The sequence below is a fragment of the Rhineura floridana genome, chromosome 1 (assembly GCF_030035675.1).
Source record: "Rhineura floridana isolate rRhiFlo1 chromosome 1, rRhiFlo1.hap2, whole genome shotgun sequence".
NCBI lineage: Eukaryota > Metazoa > Chordata > Lepidosauria > Squamata > Rhineuridae > Rhineura > Rhineura floridana.
The window spans coordinates 50086474-50100883 of record NC_084480.1 but is presented as its reverse complement, the minus strand read 5'-3'; the positions used below and the strand labels follow the sequence as shown (position 1 = coordinate 50100883).

General features: G+C 43.2%; 1 protein-coding gene across 7 annotated transcripts in view; it reads right to left on the bottom strand.

Moving 5' to 3' along the window:
* Window positions 1-5549, bottom strand: part of ZNF366 (zinc finger protein 366) — a 53479-nt gene extending 47930 nt beyond the window's left edge. For 5 of the 7 annotated variants that reach the window (XM_061621217.1, XM_061621227.1, XM_061621182.1 and 2 more), the window contains exon 1: window positions 5418-5549. The gene's annotated coding sequence lies outside the window, so the exon portion shown is untranslated. Of the gene's footprint in view, window positions 1-2614; window positions 2797-5417 lie in introns of all 7 variants that reach the window. The other 2 variants (XM_061621189.1, XM_061621207.1) reach the window with 1 other exon arrangement.
* Window positions 5550-14410: the final 8861 nt, after the last annotated feature.

The window sequence follows — 14410 nt, the reverse complement described above, 5'->3', positions numbered from 1 at the left end:
CCACTGCTTACCTTTATTGCCACTTCCTGTCTACTGCCAATAATGGCACAGGGGCTCCCCTTTCCAGTTCATTGCTCAGTAGCGGAAGCCAATTCCTAAGGCCCTAGGCTCAGTAGTAGAGCTCATGTTTTGCATGCAGAAGGTGGCAGGTTCAGTACTTGGCATCTCCAAGCAGGGCTAGAATAGACCCCTGCCTGACATCTGGGAGATTCACTGCTAGTCAGTGAAGACAACAGTCGGTCTTGGTATAGCTTGCTGTTGCACCCACTGGCCACAACTGCTAACACATTCAGCTTCCAATACAGGAATGAGCAACATTACCTTCAATAATCTTCATAACACCCCCTGTAAGGAGGCCAGCATTCTTGTCCCTATATTATTTTACTTATTACCTTTACATCCCACCTTTTCTCCAAGACACGCAAAGTGGGGTACATGAGTCTAGCATTACTGAATGCACACTTTACTGAGCTATAGTTTCCAGGTTCTCTGGGAGAGGGAAAGACTATCAAGCCAGTTTCGGTCTGAGGTATAGGTAGGCCTTGTTAGACCATTTTGCGTTTAGGGTGACCTATCATAGTCACTGCCCCTGAGAAGGGCACACTGACAGACTTTGGGAACTCCATGCAAATGGCGCTTTAGCCATTTTCACTGTCTAAGAAGGTCAATGTGGTGTCTTGCATTCAAATGGAATTATGCCAGACATGCTTGTACTTCTACCTAGACGCTGGAGGCATGTGGAAGGTTAGAATTAGAGATGGGGAAGAAATTTTATTCAGTTTGCATTTCAAGCCAAATTTATCAAATTCACACTCTCCAAAACAATATGAGAACTGAAACACAGGCACCCCTCAAAATTCACACTGAGGCTGCTTCAGTGGAAGAGACAAGAAGCAGGGCACATTCCATCAGCTCCGATGAAAGACCAGCTCCATCAAGCACCTCCTACCCCTGAACTGTTTCTATGACTGCTTGTCATTATAAGAACTATAAGAATTGGTGCCTCAGTTTGCTTTCCCGCCCCTTCCCTCCTTTTTACTTTCCCCTTGCGTGTCATGTTTTTAAGACTGTAAGCCTGTGGGCAGGGAATGTCTTGTTTTTCTCCAAACACTGTTTACAAAATGCATATATTAGGCGTGAAATGTGTATAAAAATGAATATATTAGTGAAAATAACATACAAAAATGCATTATATTGGGAGAAATTGCTTGCTAAAATGTGTACATTAGTCAAAACTGCAGACAAAAGTGATTATTAGGAGAAATTCACACTAAAATGCTGAAGAATTTTCATGAGGATTTGTTTTTAAAAAAATTGCAAGTTGCTGCAGAAATATGGAGAACCGAATTTAAGATTGGAAAAATGAGAAACTGAGAGCACCAAAATTGACAGATCCTTCCATCCCTATTTCGGGCTTAGCTTGTTATGGATGCATCTTATAAAAACTCTTCACCCTCTCAAGGAGAGGAAGCAGACAGCTACTGAAGCTGTATATTTATGGTTCCTTTCATACAGAATGTTCAGACTATGATTTTTTTTTACAGGCAGGAGGCAGACAGTTCATTGGCATCTGCATGGAAGGATTCTCATCTTGTGGGCCTAAGGAACAGTATGATATCAGCAACACTTCAAACACTGTATTGGGGAGGCAGAATTGAAAAGTTAGCATTCATTCTGAAACTGCAGGAGAAAATACAGGTCAGTCCAGCAGGGCATAAATAATCTGGTTGGAATCTGATTAAGATTTAGCTGCATATTCTTTCCCAAAGGTACCACTGGCTCATAAGCAACTCATGCATTAGCCACATTCTTTCCCAAAAGCACTACTGGCTCATAAGTAACTCATGCATACATCCCTTCACATGTAGGTTTTTGTATTCCATGAATTTGAAATCGGTCAATCAAATTAATAGCCGGCACTGATTTAAAACTGGATCTCTTCTGCTTTGTATTCTGAAATAGCAACACAGAGACATCCAAGAACAAGAAGTGCCCTTAGCATTATGTGCTGAAACAACTGTAGCTACTCATATTAAAATATAGCACTTCCCAAGGTTGATCATACTGGGTCACCATGAGTTAGTTCAAGGACAGAGTGCCATCTATTGACTTTAAACTTAGCCAACACCTGGAAGAATAATAGAAAAGGCATCATTTTAATAAAACCTCAGTTTATGTTAACAAAGTCCTAGAGATAGAACATAATTGTTGCTAATACCTGGCTTAAACAGCAACTCAGTGGCAGAAATTTTTCATAAAATCCCATTTCTGTATTATTAAGAAGGTCTTCAGTTACAAGTAATACATCTTTGATATGCTTGTCACAATATACTTGTAATATTAAGCTGCTGGGTTTTTTCCAAAAGAATGACCTCCAATCCAATGAAGTTTGGGCATCACACAAACATTTTCATGTTCCACTGAATGAATTGTCAGCTTTATTCACAGGGTAGATTAAAGTCAGTGAACAATAATGAACCACTTTTCGAAATGAAACCATTTTCATTTTGAAATTTACAAACTTAAGAGAAATAATTTAGTCTGCACATAATGCAACTGGCATAGAGCAAAGTGCAGGTAATCTACACAAAATATAGAGCCAACATTGTTATACCTGAAATAGAGTGACCCAACATATAACTATGGAGCAGTTTAGATGCTTGTGGGGCTGGTACAGCAGCTCATTTGGTGGAACAGCATGGAATATGCCTCCTATTTACACTGTAGTTTGCAGTATTGGTGCCATAGGTGTCAGAACTGGACTTATGTAGAAGAGAAACACCAGGGACTGAAGAACTGTGTGTGACATAGAAAACCACTTTGAGATGTAGGAAAGTAAGCAGAATCACATGTTCGTTCATTCATTCATAATTTGAGCTGAGCCAAACCTATTTAACACTTTTTAACATTTCCATATAGGATTTAAAAAATACTTCTGCTTTTACTCTTTGGTTTTGGCACCTTCTTCCCTTTGAATTAAATTTTACCTGCTGAACCATGGAATATCCATGCAAATCCTAAACGTACTGCCAAAGGGCAGGCTTAGGGGAGTGATTTGCCTGCTGAGAAGGAAGACCTTGCGGCTACCTTAAGCAACAAATTACCCAGGCAGACTGAAAGTAGGCAGAAGACCTGGGAATGTTTATAGCAGCTGGTGGCTCCAGACTGATCATCTGGTGTCGGCGGACATTACACTAGGAGTACAGTGGGCTGTGCTGAGAGGGAGCTGCCTCAAGAGAAGGACTATGAGGGGAGAGAGACTCTGTTGCCATCAGGGGAGGCTACTTCCACCTGCCTTGCCCCACCCTCCAGCCTTCAAAAGGGAGCTGCCTCAAGAGAAGGACTATGAGGGGAGAGAGACTGGGCTGCCATCAGGGGAGGCTGCTTCCACCTGCCTTGCCCCACCCTCCAGCCTTCAAAAGGGAGCTGCCTCAAGAGAAGGACTATGAGGGGAGAGAGACTCTGTTGCCATCAGGGGAGGCTGCTTCCACATGCCTTGCCCCACCCTCCAGCCTTCAAAAGGGAGCTTCTTTAGGAGGACTTTCTGATCTTTGGGTTGGGCTGTGTGGGTTGGGGGATAGCTTCTACTTTGTTGTTTAGTTTTATTGCTTCTTTTTTGATGTTTATATGCCTTTATTTTGTACGTTGCTCAGAGTGGCTGGGTTTCCAGCCAGATGAGCGACTAATAAATCGAATAAAATAAAATAAAAATAAAATGACCCAGTTGGTGGAACTGCTCCTTCATTCTGACCAATATCCAGCAGTAATCTTGGCTACAGGAGTTGCACAATCTCTCTGCAAGCTCCCAAAGGACAAGCCTAGGGAGGGCAGGCTCAGGGCTGCTGGTAGCCTTATGCGTGTACATAAGGAAAAGTGGCTGAGCTTACTGGGGACTACACTTTTTTTTTTTAGCCAAGGCAGCAAAATTTGTTCGGGCTTATTTTTCGGAGCTCTAAAATGGACTGTACAAATTTTCTAGCTAAGTTAAGCCACAAGCTTCGCAGGAGGAAAGGCAAAGGTGTGGGGGGTGTACAAATGTTTTAAATAAATAAATATTTGAGCGTGAAATTAGCTCCAGGCATGGTCCTGTAGAACCTCGATGAACTTTGCAGTTCCAAGGCTAGGAAGCTGCTCCCTATCACCAACCCAGCTGTGAAACAGCCTTTAAACTGTTAGGTTTTGGCTCGGTTGCCTTTTTTCAACATAGTTCTACTTGCTAACTAAATCTGAGTGATAGTCCTATTTATAATACTTACTAGGCATTCCTTCTTCCTGCTCCTAAGTGAGTTCATGGTGTCTGTGGTTATCTAAATGTGACACCTAGTGTTCAGCTTTGGCGGCAATAATTAAACATAAATCCCGTAAAACCGCAATGCACTACACTTCACAACATTTCTGGAATTATTATAAGACTAGATTACTATCATGTAGGTTAAATTCTATGTTCTTTCACAGTTACAGTGTCATAAAATGAATTCTTTCTTTTTTAAAAAAAGTGGGAAACAAAAAGAAAGGTATTGTAGCAATGCATGCTAGAAGGCAGAAGAACATTGCAGATTGAGTTATGGGCTAAAAAATAAATAGTTATTATAATGCTGTTGTTGCTATTATATTGCAAGAACAGGTTTGACAGAGGATTTGCAAGGTAAAAATGGGGAAGGAAAATAGAGGAAGGAAAGGGAAAGGGAAACAGAAGAATGCAGAAGAATATGCAACTATTTCAGGTACATAGATTTTGATTTAAGGCTGCAATCCAACTACTATTTGTGCCAGGTTGGGGGAGTTAGATGTGGCCAGCAGAAGCCCCTCATCCCGGCTCAGCCGCAGCACTGCCGGGGTCCTGCCAGCTCAGCGAGGGAAACCCAGCCCGGCTCATGGAGAGCCTGCGGAAGTAGGTGGAAGGCCCCAAAACAGGACATCCTAGGGGTGTGGCAGAGGAGGAGCCAAGGGGGGGACCTTACACATGATCTGCCTTGCATTCAGGGTGCTCCCTCGAGTTCCGATCCATGCAAACTTTCTGCCAGGCATTAGGCTGGCAGACTAAAATAATTTCAATGCCGGTCAAATGAGAGTGCTTACTCCCTGGTAGGAGTATTAGCAAGAGCTGGTTTTTGCTTTTCTGGTCCTCATGTGTGGCTCCCAACTGAGCTAGCATTCAGCTGGCCCAGTGGCTCCCAATCAGGGAGATGTGACAGTTCCTGGCTCTCAAGAGAGCACTACTAGGTAATTTTGCCATCTTACTGTCAGATAGAAGCAGCTAGGCTCATTATGGGGAAGACAGAACTTAAGATAACCTCCCCACCAGATGCTGCATTCTCCAAGTCCTGGATTGCTTTCCCAGCCAGCTTGTTTCCCCTCCAACTTTCTCCAAGTCCTGGACTGGACTGGGTTACGATGCCACTAATTTCCCCAGTTACCTTCCTACAATCCAGCCAGCCTGCTCTTTCCTCAAGAGGCAACCTTTGCCCTCTCCAGGTTTCTTCTTAGCTTGCCTTCCTCCTCCAAGACTCCCTTTAAGGCTATAAGCCATCGTAAGGAGCCTGGAAGCTTGCAGCAACTTTCCAGCCTCATCTCCCTCAGCTGCAGCCCATTCATTCTAATTGTCATCAGGTTACTCCTGAGTCAGCAGCTGGTCTGGCTGCTTCTTCCTCCCTTTCTCTATATCTGTTCTCCAGAGAGAGATACTGAAACATATCTTTGGACAGCTGTCTAGCACAATGTATCCCAAACATTTCCCCTCAGAGACCACTTGAAAATTGCTGAGGGTTGCTGAGGGTTTTGGTGGATCGCTTAATCATTTTTCCTGCCTGTTTGTAGCAATTGTAATATGTTGTGCTAGATGCAGTATGATATTTAATGGTCTTTTTATAGCTTCTTTTAGTTCTTATGTTGTACTGTGGTTTAGTTTGAATTCCATTGAATTCTATGGAGTTCAGATTTTAAGCGTTCCTCACAGACAATCATGGATCACCTGAATGAAGCATGTGGCCCACAAGTGGTCAACAGATCACAGTTCAGGAACCCTTGATCTGGCAGCACTGGGTGAGCAGAGTATTCTTTGAGCTCTTATGTTAAGATAATTTTTAAATGGCTGTTGGTACTGTGGTGCTGCTTCTGAAATTTCTGCTGTGCCTTGGCAGAGGGGTGAGATTAAAATCCTTTTTTAAAAAATTACGGTTTTCTGTGTTTACACACATCACCACGTAGGTAGCCCATGCTGCGCAATGGCAGAAACACAAGCAGAAGGAATGACTGTGTTAATGCTGTGGAATGGGATTGCTTGTTGACTTTCTTGACTCTTGTCTAGGAATGAATCCCTGTCAAGTATCCAAATAATCCCAGGCATTCAGAATTAAGACTTAACTCTGGGGACTCCTAGTTTACATATGTGATTGCTTTAGGGAAATGATGGTTTCAAATCAGAAACCTGGCTGCATAGTGAAGACAAATGCTGCTTCACCAGAGAAACCTCTTTCATCATGGTTATTAATGTATTCTGCCTGAAATGTGACACAAGACAGTTCAAGCGCTCTTATATTTGCATTATGCAAATAGGGGGTTGTGATCTCCTGCAGTGCCAGCGTTGCCCTGATTTGGTACTTGTGGATGTGTTGCATTCAGGGATGGTGAATTAACTGTGCACTGCCCACAAAGTATAGTTCAGTCTTACCACCACCACTCCTCTCTTGCTGAACTACAACTCCCATCAGCCCCAGCAAGCATGGCCAATTACCTGGGATGGTAGGAGTTATAGTTTAACAATGTATGGAGGGCCAAAGTTCCCCACACCTACTTTAAGGGGTGTTGTGAAAGACCTTTGCCTAAGAGGTGTCTGAGGCCCTGGAGCCTCTCCAAGAATGGATAATACTGGGCTAGGTGGACCAGTGTTCTGACTTGGCAATTTTCATACTGAGGTTTGGTCATGATAGGGTTAATAGAATCAGCAGGCCTGCTGAAAAGCATCTTGATGGCTCTGGCAGGGTGGTCAACTACCCTGCTTTTCCTTAAGATGATATGATAAAAAAAAATGGAAATGGACTGCCTTCAAGCCGATCCTGACTTATGGTGACCCTATGAATAGGGTTTTCATGGTAAGCGGTATTCAGAGGGGGTTTACTCTCTGAGTCTAGCCCTCTCCAGCTGGCTAGGGCCTGCTCAGCTTGCCACAGCTGCACAGGCCAGCCCCTTCCTTCAGGGCCGGTTCTAAAGGGCGGCCAGGTGGGGCACTGGCCTGAAGGCCCCAGAGCTACAGGAGCCCCTGAGGGACCCCTGAGGGGCCCTCCGCTCCCCTTCCACGATCCACGGCACCATCTGCGGATCACAGGGCAGGAGCTTCTGCCTGCCCGCTATTCCCTTGCCCCAACTACCTGTCTCCTGCCTTTTAGCATTGCCCTTAATGAAGATGGCGGCCGCGGCTTTCCTAAGGTACTGAAGCCGCGGCTGCCATCTTAGTTGATGGCAGAGATGCACGCACGTAGCATGCATGTGTACCATCAACAAAGATGGCGGCAGAGTATTCATCCCCTTAGGGAAACAGCTGCCGCCATCTTCATTAAGGGCAATGGTAAAAAAACAGGAGACAGGTAGGTGGGGGAGTGTGGGGGGACCACGTGCATGTGTGTGTGCACACACCGGGGCCCAGGGCAAGCTGATGCTCAAGGGCCCCGGCATGCCCGGAGCCGGCTCTGCCTTCCTTGTCCGCAACTGCCAGCTGGGGGACAACTGGGCTCCTTGGGACTATGCAGCTTACCCACGGCTGCACAGGTAGCAGGGCATGTAACCCCTGAGCCACTCACTGTGGGGGTGATCTTTAGCTGGCCCTTTACACCCAGGAGACATGAGTGGGGATTTGAACCCACAGACTCTAGACTCCCAGCCAGGCTCTCCTCCCCACTGTGCTATACCAGCTAACAGGTGATATGATAATGTCTCTCAATGTAAGAGCTCTTCTGGAAAGGGAGATCTGTTTGGGAATCAGGGCTTAATTTCCTCCTCCCTGTGGTAGGTGGTGTCATCACGATCTCTCTGTAAGTGAAAGAAGACAGTCGACTGTCAGTGCTAGAAATGTGTCTGGAAAAAGACACAGAGCCTTGATTTGCTGCCTGTGACAGTGCAATGCTCTGGCATAGTCTCTAGAAACATATGCAGCACCTACATGACATTGTTGGCACCACAATGCCAGCCTCCATCCCCACTTTTAATCCAGATTTTCCTTTCCCCAGGGAATTCTGGCAAATTACAAAAAAAGCTGTTGCCTATAACCCTTCCATGAAATCTCTGTCACCCATTTGTTATATTGAGCCACTGTCTGGTAGCACCTAGAAATTGGGGAGCAGGGTCTGTTGGAGTGCTAAATCTGTTAACCTTCCATCTTATGCTCAGCCTGTGTGACCTACATTCCAAGGAAACCAATCCGGGATATGCGCAGGAATCCTTGAAACCTCCCACAGCTTGGAGACTGAGGTGCGGGTAACAGTATGTTCAAGAATATGGTGATAGAGCTTCATCTGTTCAGGCTTTGATGTATATCCCAGAGAAGTGCATTCCATAGTTGTGGTGCAAAGCCCATATTGTCACAACCTTATATAAAGAAGGATACTATTGGCCAAGGTTGCAGTGACAAACTTGCACTAGGAATAGATTGTCATGCATAGTGTTAGGTAAACTTCAAAGGAGTGAGTGATCAAAGGTAACCAGATATCATTCAGAGACAGAACTATTAGACATAGAGTTTCTCAGTCACAATACCTGAAAGGAGCCTGGAGAGTCCAGGCAATTCTATAGATCTACAACAGGATGGCACATCAACTGATGTGGTACACAGAAATGCCACCACATATATCAGCATCTGTTTATTGTATGCCACTTTCCCACAAAATTGTACCCAAAGTGGCTTATAACATTAAATGTAGAGAGATAGATATGAAACAATTAGAAATGCATCTGAATACATTTCTTATAAATACCAGTTTCATATAGATACCTATCTAGACATTTGGATGGCTTATATCAATGTACACATTTAAATTGAGATAGATGTATTGATGGTTATTGTGAACTGATGGGGTTTCTTTCTTTCTTTCACCTTTTCTTTTCCTGTTTTTCTTTCTTTCTTTGTCCATGAAAAGGAATTCATTAAAACCCAGTTTGTATTTTCTGGCTGATAATTAGCTTTTCATATATTCTGGGCAAATTTCTTATGTATGTTATTCTGCTCTCAGTGCATTCTCTCATCTTTAAATTATGTATGGCAGAATATTAATGGTCCATTAAAGCGTCTTTTTTAAAAGAAGAGTTTCTTTATCAGTGCTTTAGGATGCTGGGATGACTGCTTGTATTTCAAACATGTCACAGAACTACTGTGTAGTAAATGGTTTGATCAAGCTTTAAGCTGTCAAGCAATTGCTACGGCTGTTGCATTCAAACCTCTGTGTCGTAATGGTTGCTCATCACAGCTGTATATAAAACTTTTTTTCCCACTACCAGTAGAGAAAACAAATCCTAAGCATTTGGAGGTACCAGGTATAATGCCTAGTAGAATCAATCAACAGGGACCTTAATAAATTAATTAAACCAGTAGGCCAGCTGTGCTGCCTTCTGAATAATAATGCGAATAGTTCATTTCATTTATTGTTATGTGCCTTGGTGCAATATTCTTCATTACTGTTTGCATGAGTCATCTAGCTGAGCAGAACATTTGGTTCCTTAAAATCATCTCCCCTGCCTCCACATTTTGAAAGCTGAGACATAAAATTATATGGAAACAGCATGGACAAGTGCAACCTGCATGCCTGGGAAGAAACACGCAGAGGAACTTGATGTGAGTCCATACTACAGATGCTTGGGTTTGATTTAGTTAGTAGAGAAAGATGGAAATTTCATGACACCTGAGTGCTTTAGGGAAGGTCACATATTGGGTCTAGAGGTCAAATGCCTGGGGACCTTATCAGGTCCCAAATGAAACCTGTGCCACCCCACACATACTCCACTTCTGTTCAACAATCTTCAGGACTAGGAAATGATGCCCTTAGCAGGGGCAAAAGGACTAACCTACCAATGAATGCCACCAGCTTCTCCGCCAGTCCATTTAGATTTAGCAGTTCACAGTCACCAAGGAGACTGGAGAAATGTGTAACTAACTATTTTTGCAACATTTGCAACCCGGGATAAAGAGGGTGGAATTGGTGGCAGTGATCAGTGACAAATTAGATGAATTAGATGAGAGGGGTGTTTTGGTTGCTTTGGCATGTGAGCCCATTTTGGAGGTTAAGCTATGGCATATGGGAGGTTTGGGTGGCATGGAACAGTGTGGTGCAGGGCTGGGAGAGGAGTGCTAATCTCTGCAGTTGTGTTGTTGCTGGTGAAAAGATTGGCAGGCAAGATGTGAGAGGGTGCTACAGTGGGACTGTTGGCCACCACTTGTTCTGCTACTGACCACCTTTCCCATCAAAAATGGCTAGTTTGGGGTGTGGCCACTTTTGTTATATTCTCTGATCTCTTCTCTCCTCTGGCTGAGAGGAAGATTCAAAGGGGGAGGAGACATCACTCAGGAAGCCATTGCCCCCCATTCCAGGACCTTACAGAGCAGAGGACATGGTTTTACCTGACTTTTCAGACTCAGCAAACATCTTCCCAATGCAGTCATCACTGGCCCCACACTTTAGGAGGCAGCAGCTGCAAAATCAGACAATGGTCCTTTAAGAAACAACCTTGCACTCTTCAACGAGTTGTCTAAACCCAGGTCCTCCTGACCAGCTGGCCTTCATAAAGTCTCAGCATGCCACTGAGACAACAGTTCTCATTGGGTCAGTTCCAGCCACTACCTGTCATATTAATCTGCCCAAGGCTGTGCCTGCATAGCCTATCTTGACTCTTATCTATTGAACTTGACTTTGCCCTATCAAATACAACTCTGCTCTTCTGGAGGTGATGCTGCCCTTCTTGGAAGTGGCAGGGCTTCAACCCAGCCTCCTTTGTGAGCAGGGATGGGGGAGAAATTTGATTCAATCTGCATTTAAAGCTGAATCTATCAAATCTATTTCTAAAACAATATGAAAACTGAAACTCAGCCATCCTTTGACATTCACAGTTATCCAAATTTTGCAATGCAGTTCTCCTATGAAACATTGTTTACAAAAATGCAAATATTAGGGGGAAATGTGCATAAAAATGAATATATTAGTAAAAATAACACATACTAATGCATTATATCAGGAGAAATTGCTTGCTAAAATGTGTACATTAGCCAAAACTGCAAACAAAAATGTGTTTGTTGGGAGAAATTTGCTCTAAAATGTTGCAGAATTTTCATGAGGATTGTGTTTTTTGAAAAATTCCAAGTTGCTGCAGATATGTAGAGAACTGAATTTAAGATGGGGAAACGAGAAACTGAGAGAACCAAACTAATAGATCCTTCCATCCCTAGTTGTGAGTCTCAAGCCAAGATAGGCCAGAACATCTTGATGCCTATTGGGTGGAGAGCCAGCAGAGCTTGTTCTTTCTGCTTTTGAGTATAGTGAGCAACTGTATACATTTATACAGAACAAGGCTATTAGTGGCTACTAGTCATGGTGGCTGTTATCCATATAGTACCTCATGTTTCAGAGAACATGTTGCTGGAGAACAACAGCAAGAGATGGCTATTGTCCTCATATCGGGCATTTATTTATTTAGTATTACATGTATATCCCACCAAAGAACTCAAGGTGGCATACAAACAGGGTTCTCCTCCTCCCAATTTTGCCCTCACAACAACCCTGTGAGGTAGGTTAGACTGAGAAACAGTGACTGGCCCAAGGTCACCCAGTAAGCTTCATGACTTAGCAGGGGTTTGAACCCTGGTCTTCCAGGTCCTAGTCTGGCATCCCAATCACTACACCACACTGGCTTTCATAAGCATCTGGTTGGCCACTGTGGGGAACTGAATGCTTTGGTATGATCCAACAAGACTCTTCTAATGTTAACTGAAAGCAAATATACTTTCTAAACATATCCAGCACTGTTCTCTTGTATATGTGAACCACAGAGCTTGGAATCACAGAATCTGCCTTTAAATTGCACCCTTAATTTTCAAAGTAATCAGCTCCTCAGCATCTCCAGTAAATTTGAGCTGCCCCCCTCCCTTAAAGTTATTATCTAGATACTGAAATCAACTAGAAATGTACAAAATGATTATTTTGAATTTCTTATCCAATGTTAGTACAGACTTACTGAACTGTTTTTCTGAACATCTGTTGGCTGTTTCACTTGTTCTTCAGTCTCACTTCTTTTAATAAGCTTCCTCAGCCTTCAGAATAAAAGCTTGATGCTTGCAGGGTTTTGTGGATCTCCATGCAACACTGTGGGAAAGCCACTAAGAGGAACATGTATGTGTATGTTTGACCCAGATTGAATACTGCTCCAAGTCAGTCTAAGAGATCCTTAGAGGAGGAAGTGACTTCAGTCTTCAGAATGTCCTAGGATATCATGTTCAAGTTTAGTATATGTTGATCTTTGCTATTATAGATCCATGTTCTTTAGCATTACAACAGTAATACAGTTGTCACTCCTGCTTTCCCTAGCCATGGAAAGTTGAGGGCAATTTTCACAGGTTCCATTTATTTTACAAGAGCAAGAGAGAACCGGAGCCTTATGGCATCTTAGCAACAATCTGCTTGTTTATGGTAATGCAGAAGCAGAAACTCAGGAAGGTGGTGCTTGATTCACAGCAGCATGAGTCCAGGTTGCTGTTTGTTTCACCTGGAAACCTCTTACTCACTGCCAGCTCCCAGCTGCTCCTTTCTCCTTTCCTTGCCTCCCTGCAACTCGGGGCTGGTAAGGGATGTCCCCAGTGGTGGCTGGTGGCTCCATATCAGTGGGGGTCACTTTGCAACTTGGACAGCTCCTTGGAAGCTCAGACTAAAACCTTTGAGCAGATTCCAGTGCCCCAGTGTGGCCTGGCAGGATTTCCAAAGGCCAGCTAGAAAGGCCTGAAGGGCTGCATTTGGCTCCTGGACCTGAGATTTCCTATCCCTGGTTTAGCTAAAAAGCAGTGTATAATGGTGGGAATGTAAACAAGTGCAACTGTTCTGGGCCTGCATCGTGGAAGAGATTATAAAGATAACTGGCCAAAACCTCAACTTTCTTTACCCCAGAATTGGACTGTTAAATCTATTTCTGAGAGATAATCTAGAGGTTCTGTACAAGAAATGAATAAGCTCCATGCTGATAGCAACTAGAACAGTAATAGCCCACTTTGGGAAAGAACTAAAGGGACTGACAGTGGATTGCTGGTATAAAAAACGATGGGAAATTGCCCTATTAGAGAAACTTACAACTAAACTACGCATGTCTAAAGGAAAGAAGAACAAGGACAATTTCACGGCAGACTGGTGGCCATTTATTTCTTTTACAGCAGGAGGCGGCACGAATTGTCAAGTCCCAAAGCCCGTTAAGGAGTTATAGATTGCCTAAACATTTTTAAAATTTTATTACACTGTCATGAGAATCTAGTGAAAGGATGTTCCAGGGAGAGACGGAGGGTGCCTTTATTTTTATAGATTTGATGTTGTTTCTTTTTTGTTAATAATGTTATGTGAAAAGTTAATAATACCAATAAAAAAGCAGTGTATACCCTTTCAATAATCAAGCCAACCAAACCAAAAGGAAAGACATTGAAAATAATCGCAATTGTCTTAAAAGCCTTAAAAGATGAAATCCCACATGGATAGTTAAACACATGTAGCAAGCCTGTAGTGGAATTTTTATAATGATAAGATGATTTTCCTCCTACTAATACATTTACTTTTGAAAAGGGACTATTACACAGAGGCAAATTTGAAAGGAGAGAACACCTACACAACATGAAGTGCATTTTGTTGGCTACATTCCTGAAAACAGAATAATACCATGGTGAAATCTGGACTTATTCACTATAATTAGATAAGCTGCTTTTTCAGGCAGCCCCTGTGTCTGCAGGGCTCCAAGTAGAAATACATTTGGTTTCTAAGGCGAAAAGCAGCCTCTGTAAAAGAACCAGGTTTTCTTGACACTCCTAGGCATCTCTGCAGTTGCACACAGTTCCCTTTCACAATTTGTCTTCTTGCAAATTATTTGGTGGTATAATTGCTATGGGGCATCTAGCACCAAGCAAACCAGGCTTTAATGTCATGGGTTTGCATCCTTAAGTAGTGATGCTAAAAAGATAAATTCACAGATTGTATTATCAGATAAAACAGACTTTATTACTGCCAATAGTGCTGCCAGGGCAGGACTTTGGGACATGTCCAGGGCCCACTTAGCTGAATTATCAGGAAGACCCCCAAATGCAGCAGCAGGGCAGGGTTCCCACATTTTGAAGTTAAGTATTACACATTACCATCTAAGACTGGAACCCCTGTAAGACCATCAAGTTCAGAGTCTAAGTGTGTCC